The sequence below is a fragment of the Solanum pennellii genome, chromosome 7 (genome assembly GCF_001406875.1).
Source record: "Solanum pennellii chromosome 7, SPENNV200".
NCBI classification, from domain to species: domain Eukaryota; kingdom Viridiplantae; phylum Streptophyta; class Magnoliopsida; order Solanales; family Solanaceae; genus Solanum; species Solanum pennellii.
The window spans coordinates 15,194,129-15,214,220 of NC_028643.1; the positions used below are offsets into that span (position 1 = coordinate 15,194,129).

Below are 20,092 nucleotides of genomic sequence, written 5' to 3' on the forward strand. Positions count from 1 at the left end.
ATAACAATCAAAAATCTGAACGAGAATCTCTTCATAAGATAGATTGTCCTTAATACCAATATTCTCAATAGGTATAATAAGTGAAGGATCTCCTATATACTTTATAGATTGTCCTTAATACCAATATTATCAATAGGTATAATAGGTGAAGGATCTCCTATAAAACTTTTCGACATATAAATATGAAATACAGATGGAATGTTGCTAACTTTGATGGTAGTTCCAACTTATAAGCTACATTGTCAATTCTCTTTGATATCCTATAAGGATTAATATACATGATACGAAGTTTCCCTTTCTTGACAAACCTTATATCACCCTTGACCGGTGAAACCTTCAAGTAAACGTAGGAATCTACATCAAACTCCAAGTCTCTTCTCCTAACATTTGTATAAGATTTCTAACGACTTAATGCTATTTTCAACCTTTTAACTTATTTCATAGTTTGATGAACCAAGTCTTGTCCTATCAACTCAGCTACGCCAACCCCCAACCATCCAATAGGAGATCTACATTTTCGCCCAAAACGAGCCTCATAGGGAGCCATCTAGATTCTAGAGTGATAGATATTATTGTAAGCAAACTCTATGAGAGGTTAGTGATCATCCAAATTACCCTTTGAACTCGAACACACACACCCTCAATATATCCTCTGAAGTTTGAATTGTGCACTTAGCTTGGCCATTGTTCTGAGGATGGAAAATAATAATCAAGTTTACCTTCAAACCCAAACCCTCCTAGTAAGACTTCAAAAGTTGTGTGGTGAATTGTGAACCTCTATCTGAAATGATTGACACAGAACCCCATGAAGTATGACTATCTTTTAACTATATTATCTAGTATAATCTTCTGCTAAATAGGTAGTCTTTACCGACAGGGAATGGGTTTATTTAGTCATTCGATCTACGATCAGCCAAGTCGAATCATGTTGCTTGCAAGACCGCAACAAACCAGTAATAATGCATATTGATCATCTCCCACTTCCAGTTTGGAATATCTATATTCTGATACATACTACCTGGTCTTTGGTACTCTACCTTAACTTGTTGACAATACATGCACTTAACAACAAACTCTGCAATACAACTCTTCATACTACTCCACCAATAGACTTCTCTCAAGTCATGATACATCTTTGTGGAACCAGGACGAATTGAATATCTTGAGCTATGAGCTTCTTCCGTGATCCTCTCTTGGAATTCGTCCACCCTAGGTACACGGAATCTACCTTGCTATGTCAATACACCATCTCCTCCTTGTTCAAAATCCATCGCCAACCTTATGAACATTTTCATTTAATTCAAGCAAAATAGGGTCTTGGTATTGTTTCTCCTTCACTTAAGACACTAGTGATGATTGATCCCCATTCATCACCTCCACTCCCCCTTCATTAAAATCCAACAACCAGACTCCTAATTGTGCAAGTGTGTGCATGACTTTGCAAATTCTGTCTTGCCTTCCTCAACATGGGCAATACTATTCCTATGATACTTGATCAAAACATCAACAACAACATTAGCCTTACTAGGGTGATAGAGGATACTCATGTCATAATCCTTGAGTAACTCTAAGCAACTCCTCTGTTTGAGGTTAAGCTCTTTCTGACTAAAACCACATTGAAGACTCTTGTAATCGGTGAACACATCAGCATGAACACTATGGAGATAGTGACACCATATTTTCAAAGAAAATACTATAATAGCCAACTCAAGATCATGAGTCGGGTAATTCTTCTCATGAATCTTAAGATGTCCAGAGGCATAAGCTATAAATTCGCTATTTTGCATCAATACATAACCGATTCAAACTCTGGACACATCAGAATACACAATAAAGCCTTGCATACCCTCCGGTAGGTCAACACTGGGCAATAGTCAATCACGTTTTTAATTCTTGAAAATTTTCTCACAAACTTCAGACCATTGAAACTTTACTATCTTCTGAGTCAACTTTGCAATGGGGATGAAATATATCAAAACCCCTCGACAAACGTTCTGTAATAACCGGACAATCCCAAGAAACTCCTGATATAAGTTGACGATATGATTACTGGTCCAGTTCTGCACTACTTCAATCTTTGGAGTGTCAACTTGAATCAAATCACTAGAAACAATGTATCCTAAGAATTCTACGGACCTAAGCGAAAACTCACACTCGAAGAATTTAGCATATAACTCTTTATCCTTGAGAGTTTGGAGAACTATTCTGAGATAACTAGCATGATCATCCTCATTCCCCAAATAAATCCGAATTTCATCAAAAATAAGATAACAAACATGTCAAGATAAGTCAAAAAAACTCTATCCATGATGTGCATGAACACTGCAAGAGCATTATTCAAGCCAAAAGACACAAGAAACTCATAATTACCACAACAGGCCCCGAATACTGTCTTAGAGATGTCACTTTATCTTACTCTCAACTGAGATAGGCAGATTTGAGGTCTATCTTTGAAAAATAAGTGGCACTTTGAATTTGATTGAAAAGATCATTGATTTTCTAAAGTGGATTCTTATTCTTGATAGTGACCTTGTTGAATTGACAGTAATCAATGCACATTATGAGAGATCCATCTTTCTTTCTCACAAATAAGACCTGAGCTCCCCAGTAAAACATTTCTCAAAGAGATCTATAAACTGTTCTTTTAGATTTGAAAACTCATCTGATGACATTATTTATGGTTGAATAGAGATAAGTTGAGTATCATGAATGATATCTATATAAAATTCAAATTTTATCTCAGGAGGCACTCGGGAAGATTATCTGTAGATACCTCTGGAAATTCACTCACAATTTGAACTAATTGAATAGACAATGTCTCAACACTAATGTCATTAACTCAGACTAAGTGATAGATTCACCCGTTGGAAACTAACATTCCAGCCTTATAGTATGAAATAAACCTACACTTAGGCATTGTTGAACTACTTTTCCACTCTATAACTAGTTATTAGGAAACTGGAACTTGACTAATCCACCATATCTAGCTCAACTAAATCAAACATTGTATCCATGTGTTTGAAAAATATGGTAAAATCATGATAGACTCTATCCACTTGAATAGAATCACCAACCTGTGTGGAAACACTAAAAGGTTCAAGAAGATTTTTGGGGAAATGCAAAACTTCATGGCTACATATAAAGCTATAAACGAAAGACTTACACCAAGAGGCAAGACATAAACATCATAAGTAATGACTTTAAGCATACCCATGACAACATTTGTTGAGTTCTCCTGATCCTAGCGACTAGCTATAGATTACATACCGTTTGCAGCCCCGCCTGTTCTTTAAGTAGTTCCTTTACGAATATTTCTTTCTCTTGGTGTAGTTGAAGGAGATTGGGCTTTATTTCCACCATTTCCCTGCCTATCCTTGAGGCACTTCTTAGAAAAGTGACTCGTCCTCCCACACTTGTAACAAAGATTTGTACTAATACGACATTCTCCCGGATGGAGCTTACCACACTTACCATAACGTGAGTTGTGTGGGAACCCTTGTACTGCACTATGTGAGTGAGACCTTGGACTCTGAAATTCTAAGATTTATGATTCCTATAATCATTCATGTTTGTTGGTGCAGGCGCACTAGCTGACGATGGATCAGGTCCAAATGAGCTCTGCTGAAAAGATGATCGGTTCATATTCCTAGTATTCTGCTGGCTCGACTTATGATCTGATGCCTTAGTCCTTTTTCTACACAACTCTTCCATGTCCTTGAACTTGTGTTCCTCAACCTGTTAAATATAAATCATAAGCCTTACTGTGTCTATGTATCCTATCCTCATAATCATCTCACCTTCCTTGATACACAGGATAGTCCAGACACGAACAAGTTCATTCTGCTCCTCATACCAACCACCATCTCTACAGCATAGCGGGATAGGTGAGTGAACTTGAGGTTGTACACTTTGACACTCTTGAATTCCTATTTCAAATTCAGAAATTTTCTCACCTTTCTCTTAACTTATTTCTCGGGGAAAAAATTTCCTAAGAAGGAATATTCAAACATAACCCAAGTCAATAGCATTGCCCCTTCAACCCTGTTCTTTCCATTGATCAAACAATATACTAGCAATGCCCTTGAGCTTAAGCAACAAACTCTACACACTCAACATTAACAACATGCATGACCTCAAACACCTTAAGAAGTTTATCCACAAAGTTTTTTAGATCCTCATTGAGTTTTGACCTAGTGACTCCACCGGACTCATTATAAGAAATTCTGTGACTCTCTATGCTTCATTTCCATCTTTATGTCTGGCTCTTAGGCGATCAACCTGTGTTGTCACTACTTGAGTCAACACCTGAATTGCATTCATGAACTTAACATTCGTGACATATCTTTAAGCGATTGAACTTCCGGTGCATTTGGAATCTCTTGATCCTGAGGGTCAACATTCTTCTTAGTGACATTCATAAATAACTCTTCGTGGAGGCATGATCTGAAGGATATGTGCAAGCACAAATTAGAACGAAACTTTTATAAAATTGAACTCTATCGCACGAAAATGGTAGAAGAAAGTGAAATGTTTCCTAAAAGTTGTAGCCTCCTAATTATAGATGTATAGCTATTCACATAGATGAATATAGTCTACAAACATGACTTCATAAACATCCTAGGGCTCTTTAACTTTGGGCTCGTATACCAAGTTTGTCATACCTCGAGCCTACACCCTGGACGTGACTGACACTAGAGAACCATTTCGAATCCCCCAAGCAAAACCTTGGCCTGGCTACATGACTTACATGACATTTTATAGTATACAAAAGTTTATATAAGTAAACCATTAGACATTAAAGAAAATCTTGACAATAATGTCTTACCAAATACTTAACATGAATCACGGGTTAAACAAAACATCTTGAGAAAATACTGGAAACATCTAATCAAGTCTGTCAATGAAGCCCTTAACAACGTAAGATATGTGTTAGGAAAAGAACCATGACACCTTCAAAGCTACTAATATAAATAAAATGAAGTCTTCAAGAAGCAAGAAGTCCTCACCAAAATATGTTGGCGAGTGAATAACGATATCAATAAAGCGCCTGATGATGATCCTGTTAACCTATATTTACATCATGAAACTGTGCATGTCGAATGACGTGATTACATTTAATGTACTGGTAAACGATAAGTTTAGAGTTAACATCTTACTTTCTTAAATGACAAAAAGTAACATAACTGGATTAATACTTGAAAGTGGAATGAAAACCATTTTAATTTTATAACATAATATACAATGGAAAGAATATGAAAATAATATACTTTACTTGTGGGGAGTTTCTCTAACCACCAACCATTACCAGGAGCCTAGGAATGATACAATTTGTCACCTCACATTTCCCCTATACTTTGTTAGGGTATAGGATAATATCGTGACTAATGTACCATCTAATTGGCCTTCTTAGAGGCAACGAGGAATCGCATGGCGAATAAGTGCTATCTTATCCTATGTTGGCTATGTAGTTCTATGAGACATCAAAATAATTAGAGACTTTAACCAAACATAATGCTCAATACTACTCCCAAAATATTTGATATAACTTTATGCTAAATTTACCCATTACAAGGATTCTTACTTAATTGAAATACTTTTTGAAATATGAGAGGTGTTTACATTCTCGAGAACATGCACTTATGAACTTATCTCTTAGTCCATTATGAACATAGGTACATAAATATATATAGATATGTAAATAACTTTTTCAAGTCTTAACTGTTACGAAATTAAACCTTTTGAAGTTTCCTATTAACTTTACTAGATCTGAAATGTCAGTTTAAGAGTTATGATTTTGATATAGGATCTCACAATGATTAATAAAGACTTAGATGGTTAGAAATAAGAAGAAAATGAAGAAAAGTTTTGAAGGCCATTGACGTGACGTGGAAAAGGAATTAAAGTTTGGTCACAAAAATATTATTGAGACAAAGGACTTTGTATCCTCTTCACGGCACAGAGAGGGGATGATAATTTGGGTACTGAAACTTCTAAATTTCTTTGCAACACAGACCTTGGCGCATATATTTGCCCCATCTTCTTTTCTCTCTCAAACTTGATTCAATTCATACCCAAAACAATTCCATCACCCAATTTAAAAAATTTAAATAAACCCAAAACGGTTCAGTGAATTCCACAAAAAATCCATTAACCACAACACTCATTCGCAAAACACTTACCTCAAGAACTTAATATGACTCCGTTGACAAAGAATGAAGCAGAACTTCAAAGAATTTCCTCTAGAACCTTTACATAAACGGTCTCATTTACATTTAACTAAAAGAAAAAACATTCCTGGTGTAAGGATGAAAAAATCCATCACTATGAGAAATCTCACGTACCTTGAAAGAACCAAGTTCTTGAAGATTTCCCCAATTCCTTGTGGAGTTGTTGAAACCTCTTACTTTCTCCTCTTGAACTTTGCCCTAGCTTTGTTATATGTTTTTGAAAGAATAAAAACTGATTTAAATCAGCTTAGACACCTATTCGGGTAAGCCAAAACATGTGGGATTAATAGGGTAAGCAAAAAACAAAAGCCCCTCCTTAAAATGGAAGAAAAGGCTCTAGCTAGAGACACTGTATTCATATGGTCATAATTCCTTCATCCGAACTAAATTTTTTGAAATCTCTTGGTGTTGGAAAGAGGATCAAAGACCATTGAGTTGATACCTCATGGGCTACCTAAATCATTCTGATATAAAAGTTATGGTTGTTTGAAGTTTACCCCGAACTCAGAATGCAAAGGGTAACTTGTACAACTCTAATTTTCATTCTTTCTAATTTAGCCCTTTCTAAGACTAAGGTGTTAAAGTATGTCGCCCTTGAGAACATTCATCCTCGAATGATCACTCTAAGTATAACTGGGGGTGGAAACATCTAACATTCAACTAAACACCCAATATTCAATTTACATATATTCAATGTACTCACATAGAGAGTACCAAGAAAAGTGTCAGTACCTTGGTTTGGAATTTCATTGGGTGAAAAGAGATGTGAGTATCTCTTATTCATATCCTCCTCATCCTCCCAAGTAGCATCCTCAACATATTAGTTCCTCCATAACACCTTGATCGATGCCACCTATTTGGTTCTCAGCTTGCGACCCTGACAATGAAGAATCTGAATTGGGTCTCTTCATAATATAGATTGTCCATAATACAACTATTCTTAGCAGGTATAATATATAAAGGATCGCTCATACACTTCAACATACAAAAGTGGAATATCTAATGGATTGCTGCTACCTTTGATGGTAGCTCTAATTCATAAGCTATATTGTCAATTCTCTTAGATATTTTATAAGATTAATATACCAGGGACTCAGTTTCCCCTTCTTTCCAAACTTGATGACACCTTTAACGGGTGAAACCTTCAAGTAAACCCATTCATACAACTCAAAATCCAAGTCTCTTCACATATCATCTGTATAGGATTTCAGACGACTTTGCATTGTTTTCAACCTTTCTTGGATGTTCTTTTATTTTTTTGTAGTTTGATGAACCAAGTCTAGTCCAATCATCCCAGCTTTGCCAACCTCAAACCATCTAATAGGAGATATAATTCTTCGCCCATAAAAGCCTCACATGGAAACATCTAGATGTTAAAGTGATAACTACAATTGTAAGAAAACTCTATGATAGGTAAAGTGATCATCTCAATTACCCATTAAATTGATCACACAAGCTCTCAAAATATCATCACTCTGAAGTTAAGCTCTTTCTGACCCATAGAGAACCCACTCAAAGCATCAACAAAAAATTAGCCTTACCTAGGTTATAGAGGATACTCATGTCAAAATCCTTGAGTAACTCTACCCACATCCTAGTTAAGCTCTTTCTGACCGAAAACATATTGGAGACTCTTGTGATTGGTGAACACATCAACATGCACATAATAGATATAGTGATGCCATATTTACAAGCAAATACTATAATAGCTAACTCGAGATCACGATCCAGGTAAATCTATTCGTGAATCTTAAGATGTCTACAAGAATAAGCTATAACTTTGTCATTTTTCATAAATACAAAATTATGTCAGACTCTGGATGTATTACAATACACAACAAAGCCTTGCGTACCCTCAGGTAGGGTTAATACTGGGGCATTAGTCAAGCGGGCTTTCAATTCCTGAAAACTTTCTCACAAGCTTCAGACCAATGAAACTTCACACTCTTCCAAGTCAACTTTGTCAACACGGATGAAATGGATGAGGACCCCCCGATAAACCTTCTATAATAATTGGCCAATACCAAGAAACTACTTATATCAGTTAGAGATGTGAGTCTGGGCCAGTTCTGCACTACTTAAAATTTTTGAGTGTCAACTCTAATCTCATCACCAGAAACAATGTGGTATTAGAATGCCACAGTCTCAAGCCAAAACTCACACTTGGAAAATTTAGCATACAACTCTCTATCCTTGAGAGGTTCGAGAATTATTCTAAAACGACTAGTATGATTCCTCTTATTCCTCGAATAAATCATAATTTCATCAATAAATATGATGATAAATATTCCAAGATAAGGCTTAAAAACTCTATTCATGATGTCCATGAATGTTGCAGGAGCATTAGTCAAGCCAAAAGACATAATAAGAAACTCATAATGACCATGACCGGTCCTCAATGTTGTGTTAGGGATGCCACTTTCGGTTACTCTCAGTTGACAATAGCAAGATCTGAGGTCTATCTTAGAAAAACAAGTGGCACCATGAAGTTGATAAGAAAGAATCAATTCTCAGAAAAGGATACTTATTCTTGATAGTGACCTTGTTCAATTAGCGGTAATCAATACACATTTTGAGAGAACAATCTTTCTTCCTTATAAATAAGACCGGAGAGCCTTAATGTGAGACATTAGGCAGAATAAAACCTTTATCAAGAAGATCTTTTAACTATTCTTTTATCTCTTTTAACTATGATAGAGTCATTCTATATGGAGGAATATAGATCTTTTGATTATCAAGAAGGATATCTATACTGAAGTTGATTTTTCTCTAAGGAGGGAGTCCATGAAGATCATCTATGAAGACCTCTGGAAACTCACTCACAACTGGAATTCACTGAATAAACGGTGTCTCAACACTAGAGTCATGAACTCAGACTAACATATATAGATGCACCCCTTGGAAACTAACTTGCTAGACTTAAGGTATTAAATGAATCGACCCTTAAGCACTACTGAACTACTTCTCCACTTTATAACCGGTTTATTAGGAAACTTGAACTTGACTACTCGAGTTCTATAATACACTGAGGCTTAACAAGAATGGAGCTTGTACATACATAGAATAACATTAAATTCCACCATATGTAGCTCAACTCGATCAACTATGGTGTCCTTATGATTGACAATGATGGTACAATCATGATAGACTCTTTCTGTTGTTATACAACACCAACCAGTCTGGAAAACACTGAAAGTTTCAAGAAGTTTGTCAGGGGAATAGCTGAACTTCATGTCTACATATAGATTAACAAATGAAAAACTCGCATTGGGATCAAACAAGGCATAAACATCATAAGTAAAGACTTTAAGCATAGTCATGACAAAATCTGATGAGCTCTCCTCATCCTGGATACTTGCTATTTCATACATACGTATGCACCCCACCTAATTCTGAAGCAATTGCTCTCTCTATATTTCTTTGCGTTGTGACTTGTCACATCTGGGGAGCACTCCCTAGACGTAACCAACGTCGTCGTCTTTGAAGAGGACTAAGACTAGCCTCTTAGCTTACATCATTATATTCATAGGTTAAAAATGCAAAAAAAATTAAAACTTTTTGTCTATCTATCATGAGGTTTACATAGACTTCTCGCATACACATAATATTCATATTGAGTATATATAGAACCTTCGTACAGGAAGATTACATAATCTTCTACTTTTATGTCACCACACACACACACACACACACACACACACACACACACACATATATATTACGGAAAAAGGGCCTAAAATACCCTTGAAGTATTAGAAATGATACAAAATTACCCTCCATCCACCTATTGGCTCCAAAATACCCTTCTCACCCATCTAATGGATCCAAAATACCCTCGGCATCCACATTTGGGTTCAAAATTTACCACTTATTTAATGGTTTTAAATTTGAAATATTTATATATATATATTTAAATATGTGGCCTCAACTTTTTGTTATAATTTAACTTATTAGTGTAATTTATATCAATCCACTACCCACTCATTACTAATTAAACCCCACCAAAATAATAAACCCGTCAAAATACTAATGCAACAACAGGAAAGCTACTGTCAATAAGTGTTTTAAAAATTTTGAGGCGAAAATATCTATAGAAGTAAATTGTCATACATTCAAGTGTCTAAATAAAAATTACCGATAAACTTAAAAGTCTGACTATGTTCATCTTAATTATTTTTTCATCTCAATTATATGATGTTACTTCATAGATAACTTTTTTTTAAAAATAATATATTAAAGGTTTTAAAATAAATCATAAATATTTATAAAATTATATTAGGAAAAAGTGCATGAATTAATTTGACATGTAATACTTCTTACCTTTAAATATAAATTTTGAATCCAAACTTGATAGAGAATCTTATTGAAAGTGTCCTCCTAAATAAACGGCTCAACATAAATTTAATTGGGGCTTCAATTCGGACTCGAATAATTTTGGATCAGGAATCTATAATTTCGTTGTGTTTTAGTATTGTTTATGGTGATTATGATATTATAATTGGTTTATTAATTGGATCGGGTTTAGTTAGTAATGAGTGGGTAGTGGGTTGGTTTAAAAATTATATAATAATTTAAATTATAACAAACAGTTGAGCGCGAAGTATATTAAAAAATATTTAAACAATTTAATTTTAAAATTGTTAAATAAGTGCTCAATTTTGAACCCAAAGGTGGATGACAAGGATATTTCTGAGCCAATAGGTGGATGAGAAGGGTATTTTGGAGGCAATAGGTGGATGAAGGGCAATTTTGTACCATTTTCAATACTTCGAGGGTATTTTAGGCCCCTTTCCGATGTATATATATATATCGTAATATAAAGTATCAATTTCGCAATAGAAGAAAACCCATTTAAAACTCTTCTTTTTGAAATCAATTTGGAGGAGCCTTTTTGGGGAAATAGATCCCAAAGGTGAAAGGAATCCCATACCTTACTAATTGATGAAGTTTGATGGAGAAAACTTGATCCTTTGCAGCCCTAGAACCCTCCTTTGCGTGGTCTTCAATGGAGTTTCTTTGGAAGAGAGAAAGAAGAGAGAAGGAAGAACAATTGGGTTTTGGGAATTATGAGAGTTGGGTTTAGTCTAATTAGGTTTGGGGTCTTTATATAAGTCATTAACTAACTTAATTAGGCCTCCCTTAAACCCCAGATAATTAATTAACCACCTAATTAATTAATTTAACTATCTTAAAATGTGGCAGTAAGAGTAGTGACCTGACCTACGAGACCCCGACCTACGGGCCGTAGGTTAGTCGACGAGACCCCAACCTACGGGCTATAGGTCAGTCGATGACTAGTGTCCCTTCCGTGATGCTCCTCCGTCATTTTGATCAGAGAGTGTCCTAAATTGACCCTTGTCCAAAATGTCTAAGTGAAAATTGACGGTGGCCATCGATGCCTTGTTGATTGGCCTATGCCTCGTGGGTTGGCAACCGTCGATGGTACTTTCTTTTGACAACTTTTAGCCAAACAAGAAGGGTCCTCCTCAAGGACCCTTTGATTGGGCCTTGGGGACTCGTACCCAGACGTTTCGACCACAAACCAACTCTAATACGTGTTAGACACCTTTTCACCAAATTTATCATTTTCTGACTCTTAAAACCTTGTCAAATAGACTAAGGCAGCTAGCACCATTTGAACTAATTTCCGAACGTCATGGACGTTCCTTGATATTTTGATTCTAAAACTTCCCAAATGCCTTATATACATTATATTTCACCTTAAAAAATGTTACTACTCTTAGACTCTCATTTTAGGCTCTAGATTAGGCTTTAGACTTCCGAAGTATTACAATACCCCCATCTTAGGAACATTCTTCCTCGGATGACACTAAAATTTCTTAAAAGGAAGGAATAGACTGAAGACTAGCAGCCAAACCAACAACAACATATAAAAACATGAGTTACAATTTAAATCAACATAACCCATGACCTTTTTCACAGTGTAACTCAAAACATCATTTTCAACTCATAAGAGTTCAACATTCATTACTTGCTCATTTACTATGCCAAAGCCCTCTTCAACTCATATCAACATGATCAATACAACTCATGAAGATACCACATACCATAGTACACAACATAAGTTCAAATCAATTAAAAGAGCATCTATTGAAAACTTTCATATAAATAGGTATATTTTCACTGTAACTTACTATATCAAATATGAAATTCACTATTTTAACAAAAATCAAGGCAACTTCAAATAAACTGATTACTTTCACTATAAATAGGAACAACTAACCTTAGTTATCAAATAGATGAGGGTAATGGGACTTCATGTCGGCCTCGACCTCCAATGTTGCACCCTCAACTTGGTGGTTCTTCCATAACACCTTTACGGAAGCCACCATTTTGTTACTTAAATTCTTTACTTGTCTATCAAGGATTTAAATCGGAACCTCCTCAGAAGAGAGATTATCTTGAAAACCTAGACTTCAATAGGTTGAATGGACTCGGGATCACCGATATACTTTTTAAGCATGGAAACAAGGAACAGCGGATGAACCGAAGCTAGTTCACTAGGTAGACTCAATTCATATGCAACCTTACCAATATTTTGCAAAATTTCATAGGGACCCACAAAATGAGGACTCAAATTACCGTTCTTGCCAAATGTCACCACCCCCTTCATAGGCGAAATCTTTAGATACACCTTATCACCTTCTTCAAACTCTAACTCTCTTTTCCTATGGTCGGCATAAGACTTTTGCCGGCTATATTTGTTAGGCAAGATGTTCCCAAAAGGTAAATGAAATAAAGGATTTGAACTCTAACTTGGATAACCTAAGGGGTTTAGCTTAGTCTAGGTAGGGATATGAGACTCTACCTAAGCATTGCACTAGTTATCCTTGAGGGGAGTCTTAGGAGGATGTGCTTATATATGATTGTGTTATGATAATATATGATATGTACATAATGAACTTGCACATTGTTGATGCTATATGTTGATTAGTTCACTTATGACTATGTGTTGGGTTATATTTTTAAAATAAGATGAAATGTATATCTAAATGTTATACTATGTGGAGTTGGACATTGGTTATGGTTTCTTGTTGGGGCTACATGATTGAGTAAGGTTATGGCGCTTTGCTTGGTCATTGCACTTGTTGACTTGATAAGGATTCATGAGTGGTTGTCTTGCTTATTATTATATAATTGACTCTTAGCCATGCTTGTGATGTTATTTCTTGATGATAGGGTTGTAGTAAATCACGGGTCCAAGTATGTTGGGATACATATTACTTGTTTGAGTTAGTAAGCAAGTTTGGTTGATTGGTATGACTTGCTTGATTTTGCATGAGACTTTTAAAAGGGTAAAAGGACATGTTTTGACTAAATGTCCCTTTTTAGCATGTTTTGCTCTTATATGTGCATATGGTCTCATACTTAGTACATGTGGAGTACTAACCACATTTTCTTCCTTTTTCCCAAACATTTGAGGTTCCGGTCGTTGAAGGATTATTCAAGACGACTTGAAGAAGGCTTGAATATTCTCTATCATCCAAGTGGGTAGGTCCTCACTTTTCGAGGGCGACGCCAATATCTTGCCTATGAAGTTCCTTTGTTTTTCTAAGAGTTTCATGTTCATTCCACTTTCATTGTGTATGACCTGTATAAGCCTATATGTGTCTTGTTTACCTTTTAATGTAGGGCTATGCCCAAATTGTTATGATTGTTTACATGTTATGAGATGAGACAATCTTTGAGACTATTTTCTATTCTAAATATATGTATGTGCAATAAAAGAAGAAGGCTATGTAACCTTCCTATACGAAGGGTCTATGTATACTCGATGCGTATATATTATGATCATGTAGAGGTGTATGTAAACCTCCAAGTACATGTAATGAAAAGTTTTAAATTTTTTCGCAAATTTCAACCTATGAATGTAATGACATGAGACTAAGGGGATAGTCTTAGTCCTCAAAGAGGACGACGACGTCGGTTACGTCTAGGGGGTGAACCCAGATGTGACAAACTTGATATCAGACCATGAGGTTGAATATCATTGAGTTATGTCTCTTTCTCTATAACGCCTATGTAGGTTTGCATTCATAATTGTGAAGCGCTCCACACTTATGAATAAAAACCTATGTGATGCCTAGGAATCACTCTCTATCTTGGAAATCCTATATCGTGCCGTTAGAGTATATTTATGGTGTGGTTTTGCATCTAATCCTATTGTTGTGCTTATTGGAAGAATGAAAACTCTAAGGACTTGGAGAGTTGAAGAGGAAATTGCCAATGCGGGAGCTCCTCCCCGTGGTGAGCAAGTTCCTCCACTTGAAGAAGATGCTAATGTTGAACAAGCTCCGGTCAATCCTCCACCCTTGGAGGATGGAGATATAAGGGATGCCCTCATTCAATTGGCTCAAGCCACCACTGTACAAACCCAAGCTATGAAGGCTCAAGCAAATCGGGAGGTTGTGCCCCGTCCTCATCAATAAGTCACTACTATGGCTTCCTGTCTAAAGGACTTACTCGAATGAACCCTCCTACATTCTACGGGTCTAAGGTTGAGGAAGACCCCTAAGAATTCATTGATAAAGAATATAAGATACTTTTGTATATGGGTTTATTTACGAGTGAGAAGGCCGAGTTGGCCACTTATCAACTCAAGGACGTAGCTCAAGCATGGTTTGTGCAATGGAGGGATAATAGGCCCTTGAGAGCTGCTCCTTTGACTTGGGAGATCTTCAAGAAGGCTTTTCTTGATTGGTTCTTTCCTAGGGAGATAAGGGAGGCAAAAGTGGTGGAGTTCATCAACCTTCGCCAAGGAGGTATGACTGTTCATGAATAATCTTTGAAATTCACTAAGATGTCAAAATATGCTCCTTCTTTGGTTTCCGATCTTAGAGATGAAATGAGCCACTTTGTGACGGGGGTGTCGGATGATTTGCAAGAGGAGTGTCATTCAACTATGCTACACGACAACATGAACATTTCTCGTCATATGGTGCATGGCAAGCATGTAGAAGAGGAAAATTCTAGGAGAAAGAGTAATGATGCTAAGAGGGCAAGATCTCTTGATGGAGTTTCTTCAAAGAATAGGCTTGAGATACAAGACAAGCCTAGATTTAAGAAGCGGGTTTCAAGTCAAGTCCCTTCCAAGTTCCCAAAAGCTAGTGGTGATAGGGTTCTAACCCTAAATTCAAGAAGGGAAAAGGTACTTTTTCACCAACCGAGAAGCCAACTTGTGGGAAGTATGGCAAAAAGCACTATGATGATTGCCTTAAAGGGACAAATAATTGTTTTTGTTTTAGCAAGAGTGGGCACAAGGTAAGGGATTGCCCTAATGTGATGAGTCAAGAGAAGGAAATTGTTCAAGCTCAAGCAATTGGTTCTAATGAAGCACCAGAGAAGAGCCGCTTTTATGCTCTCCGCTATAGGGGTGAGCAAGAGACTTCTTCCGATGTGGTGACCGGTATGTTGAAAGTCTTCTCTATTGATGTATATGCCTTACTTGTTCCCGACGCTACTTTATCCTTTGTTACTCCTCTAGTACCCAAGAAGTTTGATATTTTACTCGATATTTGATACGCTCAAACTTACTTCTCAAATAAGAAGTAAAGGGGTCGTGTCAAGTAAATAACCCAACTAGTGAGGTTGGGATCATTCCCACGAGGAAAATAGTCTAGACTTAACTTCAAACTGTTATTACTATTGTTCGGTTGATAACTTCCTTAGAAAGTAAAAACATAAAAAGGGGGGTTTGTATTTCCTAATGAGTAAAAATAACTAACGAAATTGAAAGAGACACTTAACAGTTTTGAAAGTTGGATTTTAATCAATTAATCAAAGTAACTAGGGTTTACGTGTTCCCCACAGGTTCATAACTTGATAATTCCAACTATAACAATTCTTTCCTAGTATCTTGCATGCAAAGTGATATGTTATGTATTTCTAAATCCTTGGTCCGGCATCTAGAAAATCTCACTCCGCACCTTGGTCCGGCTACGTGTGTTGCTTTCCTAACCCTTATCTTTACCTCATATTAAGCATCGTATTCGATATTTGACTAAGTTATTACCTCGTACCAATCAATACTAGCCTATTAGATAGTATACACTAAATCTATGTTAATAATTCTTTTCCTATTATCTACCTCCTTGGTCCGGCAAGTAGCATTAAGGCGAGTTCTAACGTTGATCATCCGTTAAAAAGACTTCTAAGCGAAAGAATTATTAATACATGCAAGACACTATTCTAGAATTGTTATTTTAGTTAGGGTTTATCTCATTATTTGCCTATGGTTCCCACAACCCTAGTTATGGAGTTTAGTTACTCATAGCCATAAACACAATATTCAAATATATTAAATAAGAATTCATGTACTTACTTCAATGAGAAAGAATAAAATCCAAAAGGTTGCTTGATTAATCACCAAAAATCACTTGCAAGAATTCTCAAAGTAATCAATAATCTCACAAAAAGTCTAATGATTATCAAGAATCTCACAATACAATGTTTACCAATACGGAGTTTTAACAATCTAAGAGTCTAACTATCAGGAGTCTAACCTCAAAAACGAGGTTTTTCGAACTATTTATAAAAAAACAAAAACCTAATTAAACAAGAATTCTAATTGCTGGAAATCTGCCAAAACGCGGCTGGGTCGACGGACCTCGCGACGGATCGTCGTGGTCACGACGGACCGTCATGGATTCCGTCGTCCCATACTTGTGCAATTTCTTCTGCTGCTCTCTTCATTACCCTCGACGGCAAGTATGACGGACCGTCATAGGCACAACGGTCCGTCGAGGGGCTTCGTTCCAAAACACTTCAACTCTTGGAATCTGGGTACTGGGATTACTTCTCTGAACTTCATGACGAACCTGCAGGACGGACCGTCATAGACACGACGGACCGTCACAAGCTTCGTAACCCCACACTTGGTCAGACTTCCCCATCTTCCTTCAGCAGCTGCACTACGCTGCCACCTACGGACCGTCACAAGCACGACGGACCGTCATAAGCTCCGTAGGTGGTCTCTTCTGCATTTTTTCGCTCAAAATCTCCGCATTCAGCTTTGGACAGATTTCCTGCAAAACAAAGAGAAACTTATATCAAAATTAGCACAAAAAGGCTTTCGGACACACTAAACTTAAGGAAAAAGTATTAATTATACCGTGAAACCACGGTATATCAACACCCTCAACTTAAATTCGTTGTTTGTCCTCAAGCGACGCACTATGACTCACTACACAATCTTTGTACAATAGTATCCATGTTTTATCCTTTGCAATCATTTGGCTATCAATCCCGATTAATCTCATCAAATCTATGCATGCTATCACTATTAGGCTTGAATTTTTGTGGGATCAGAACATGACACAGACTCACCATGCATTAACACCTATCCTCTTCAATTTCTCACCGAGGTGCTAACAATTCTGGTATTGCAACTAATGTCCTCACTTTAGAACAAAATCCTCATTTTTCACACAATGATTTCAGTTTGAGTATAAGGATTACTTTTCAACACTCGCTCTCAGAACAAAGTCACACTCATTCATACCTATTGCCATAAGCTTGCCCTTATTTTCACTGCCTTAAGTTCGCTATACAACCCTTAGGATCACGATAGGACTTTCTTAGCTTGTAACATAGGCTCAGGGTCAGGTAGGGTATATTTAGGTATACTTTAGTGACTTTTTGCCCTCCTTGACATATCGGCTAAACCTTCCACTTTCTATCATTTTATCTCGCCCAGTTTCTCATATTCTTTCACCTTGCTATTTTCTCTTCTTTCTTCATTTGTGTAAGTGACTCTCTTCTTTTCTTGTTTGTAATTCTTGTATATTTTTCTTTTTCTTTACTTTTCTTTCAACTAATTTTGAGTCACTTTACTTTTGTTCTTTCTCTCTCTTTTGTTCTTTCAACCCCACTTTCCAGAGCATTCCTCATAATAGCCACCCTCAACTCATGGCTTTGCCATGAGTCAAGGTACACAATACCCAAAGTTGGGTCAGGGCCATAACGAAGGTTGTTTACTGCATTAGCCACCCTCAACTTATGCTTTTGGCATAAGCTGAGGTGCACATGTCCAAGGAGGGACCAGGGCCAACACATTGTTCCCAGAAAAGATCAGTTGGGGTGAAAAAGAAAGGTCTAATTTAAGCTCAGATTATTTGGATCAAAGAAGGATAAATTTCATTTGGTTTCTTTCATTTAGGCTAGAAATGGGCTTTGTTGAAAAAGGGCCTATGATCCTTTCCTAATTGTCTATTACAGCTTACTTTCAGCAGGACTAACCAGGCAAGTTCTAGCTCAGTACCAATAGTGGACTATTCAACTTCTCCTCACACTCACTTGACATCTCATCACTATACCAGATTGTCAGACACCTAGTTCGAATTTAAGACTTAGGGTAATGCAATGGTGTAACTCTATTTCATGCTTAGAGCCACACAATTATCAGTTACTATGCCTAGTCATGCATTATTTTTCAGTTTATCAGGATATCATTTTAGCCATCATGCTCTAGAATTAAACTATGTACAAAAGATATAAACATGCCGGTTCAACAAAAAAAGTAATCAGTCTTTTGGGGAAAAAGAACACAGGCAAGAAAACCCCAAAAGAGGATAGTGAATTGGGCTACTCAGACTTCACCCTAACACTCACTATCCATTTACCCCACCCCCAACAAAAAAGCATGCAATTGTCCCCAATGCATAAAAATGTAAATACTAGAGTGGTAGGTAAAGCAAACCTGTGGCGCAAAGCGCCGTTGATCAGCAAGATAGTGGGTCTGGTTCCCCGGAACCCACGTCTTCTGCAATCTGGACACCCTCAGTGGTGTCCTCAGAAACAACCGCACCATCAGTAGTGCCTCCAGCTATATCTACAGTGCGGGAGCTAGACGCCCCAGCCGCTAACTCTGACGCTCTCATCTGGTGTGCCGCCTCCTCAGCAAGTGAGGCACTCCGCACAGCCTCCATCTCTCGGCGCTCCTTCTTCCTTGCTCGCGCCTCGTCCTGTGCTCGACCCCTACGCCTCTTGGCACTCTCTCGAGGGGGAGGTGGTGGAATGTCAGATGTAGCAAAAAGGGCCGCCAACACCGTGTCCTCAGCAGGCTCGACAGGAGGGGCCTCATACTCCGGCACCCTAGCCTCTAAGATCGTGTCGATGTATGTACGAAGACTGTCGACTGCAGCCTGAAGAGTCGCCATATCTACCGGGGGGGCTGGTCGTGCTAGCACTCTCAACTCGAAGGCGTCCAGGCGCTGGTTAACCTCAGCAATCTTCCGCTCAGTAAACTGTACCATTTTCCTCTCTAGGCGCTCTTCGGACTCAGCAATCGACTTCTGCATCCACGGCTGGATATGATACAGAAGAGTGGCCATTTGTGCCTCTAGTTTTTGGACCCTTGCAAGCGGGACCAGTGTCGGTAGAGGGGCTGTGCGAGAGGAGCTCGGGGCTGTGCTACTACCCGGGATAGACTCGACCGGGGTAGTGTCAGTGGATGCCTGTGTAGCTGTGCGGGCCTGGGCTACCGTATCAACAAGATCATCAGCAAGTGGTGGCAGCTCTGGACGGGGCCCTCTACGTAGGGCCAACTCATTGGCCTCGTCTCTGATGAGGCCGACGTCAACGGTGCCCTGCGGGGTCTTCAACTGATCTATGTGCCATATGGGCACACCTGCGGACCTGCAAAGGGCAAAGATCAGACACGGGAAGGGGTAGGTAGTAGTGACCTTGAATGCCCTCTCGTGCATGACTACCTGGAGAAGCCATGCGAAGTCCACCTCGAATCCGGCTATCATCGCCGCCATCAACACTGCCCGATCCCAGGTAACGATGTTATCAGCAGCTGTGGGGGAAAGGCAGTGACGGACGAGCAGCCACAAGAACTTTGC

General features: G+C 37.8%; 1 long non-coding RNA gene across 3 annotated transcripts in view; it reads left to right on the plus strand.

Moving 5' to 3' along the window:
• The window catches only part of LOC107026135, a 61,971-nt gene that overhangs the window by 11,407 nt on the left and 30,472 nt on the right, over positions 1–20,092 (plus strand). For 2 of the 3 annotated variants that reach the window (XR_001457538.2, XR_003579349.1), the window contains exon 4: positions 13,671–13,733. The exons of the other annotated variant lie outside the window; for it this stretch is intronic. This is a non-coding gene — a long non-coding RNA (uncharacterized LOC107026135). Of the gene's footprint in view, positions 1–13,670; positions 13,734–20,092 lie in introns of those variants that run through there. 3 annotated transcript variants of the gene reach the window in all.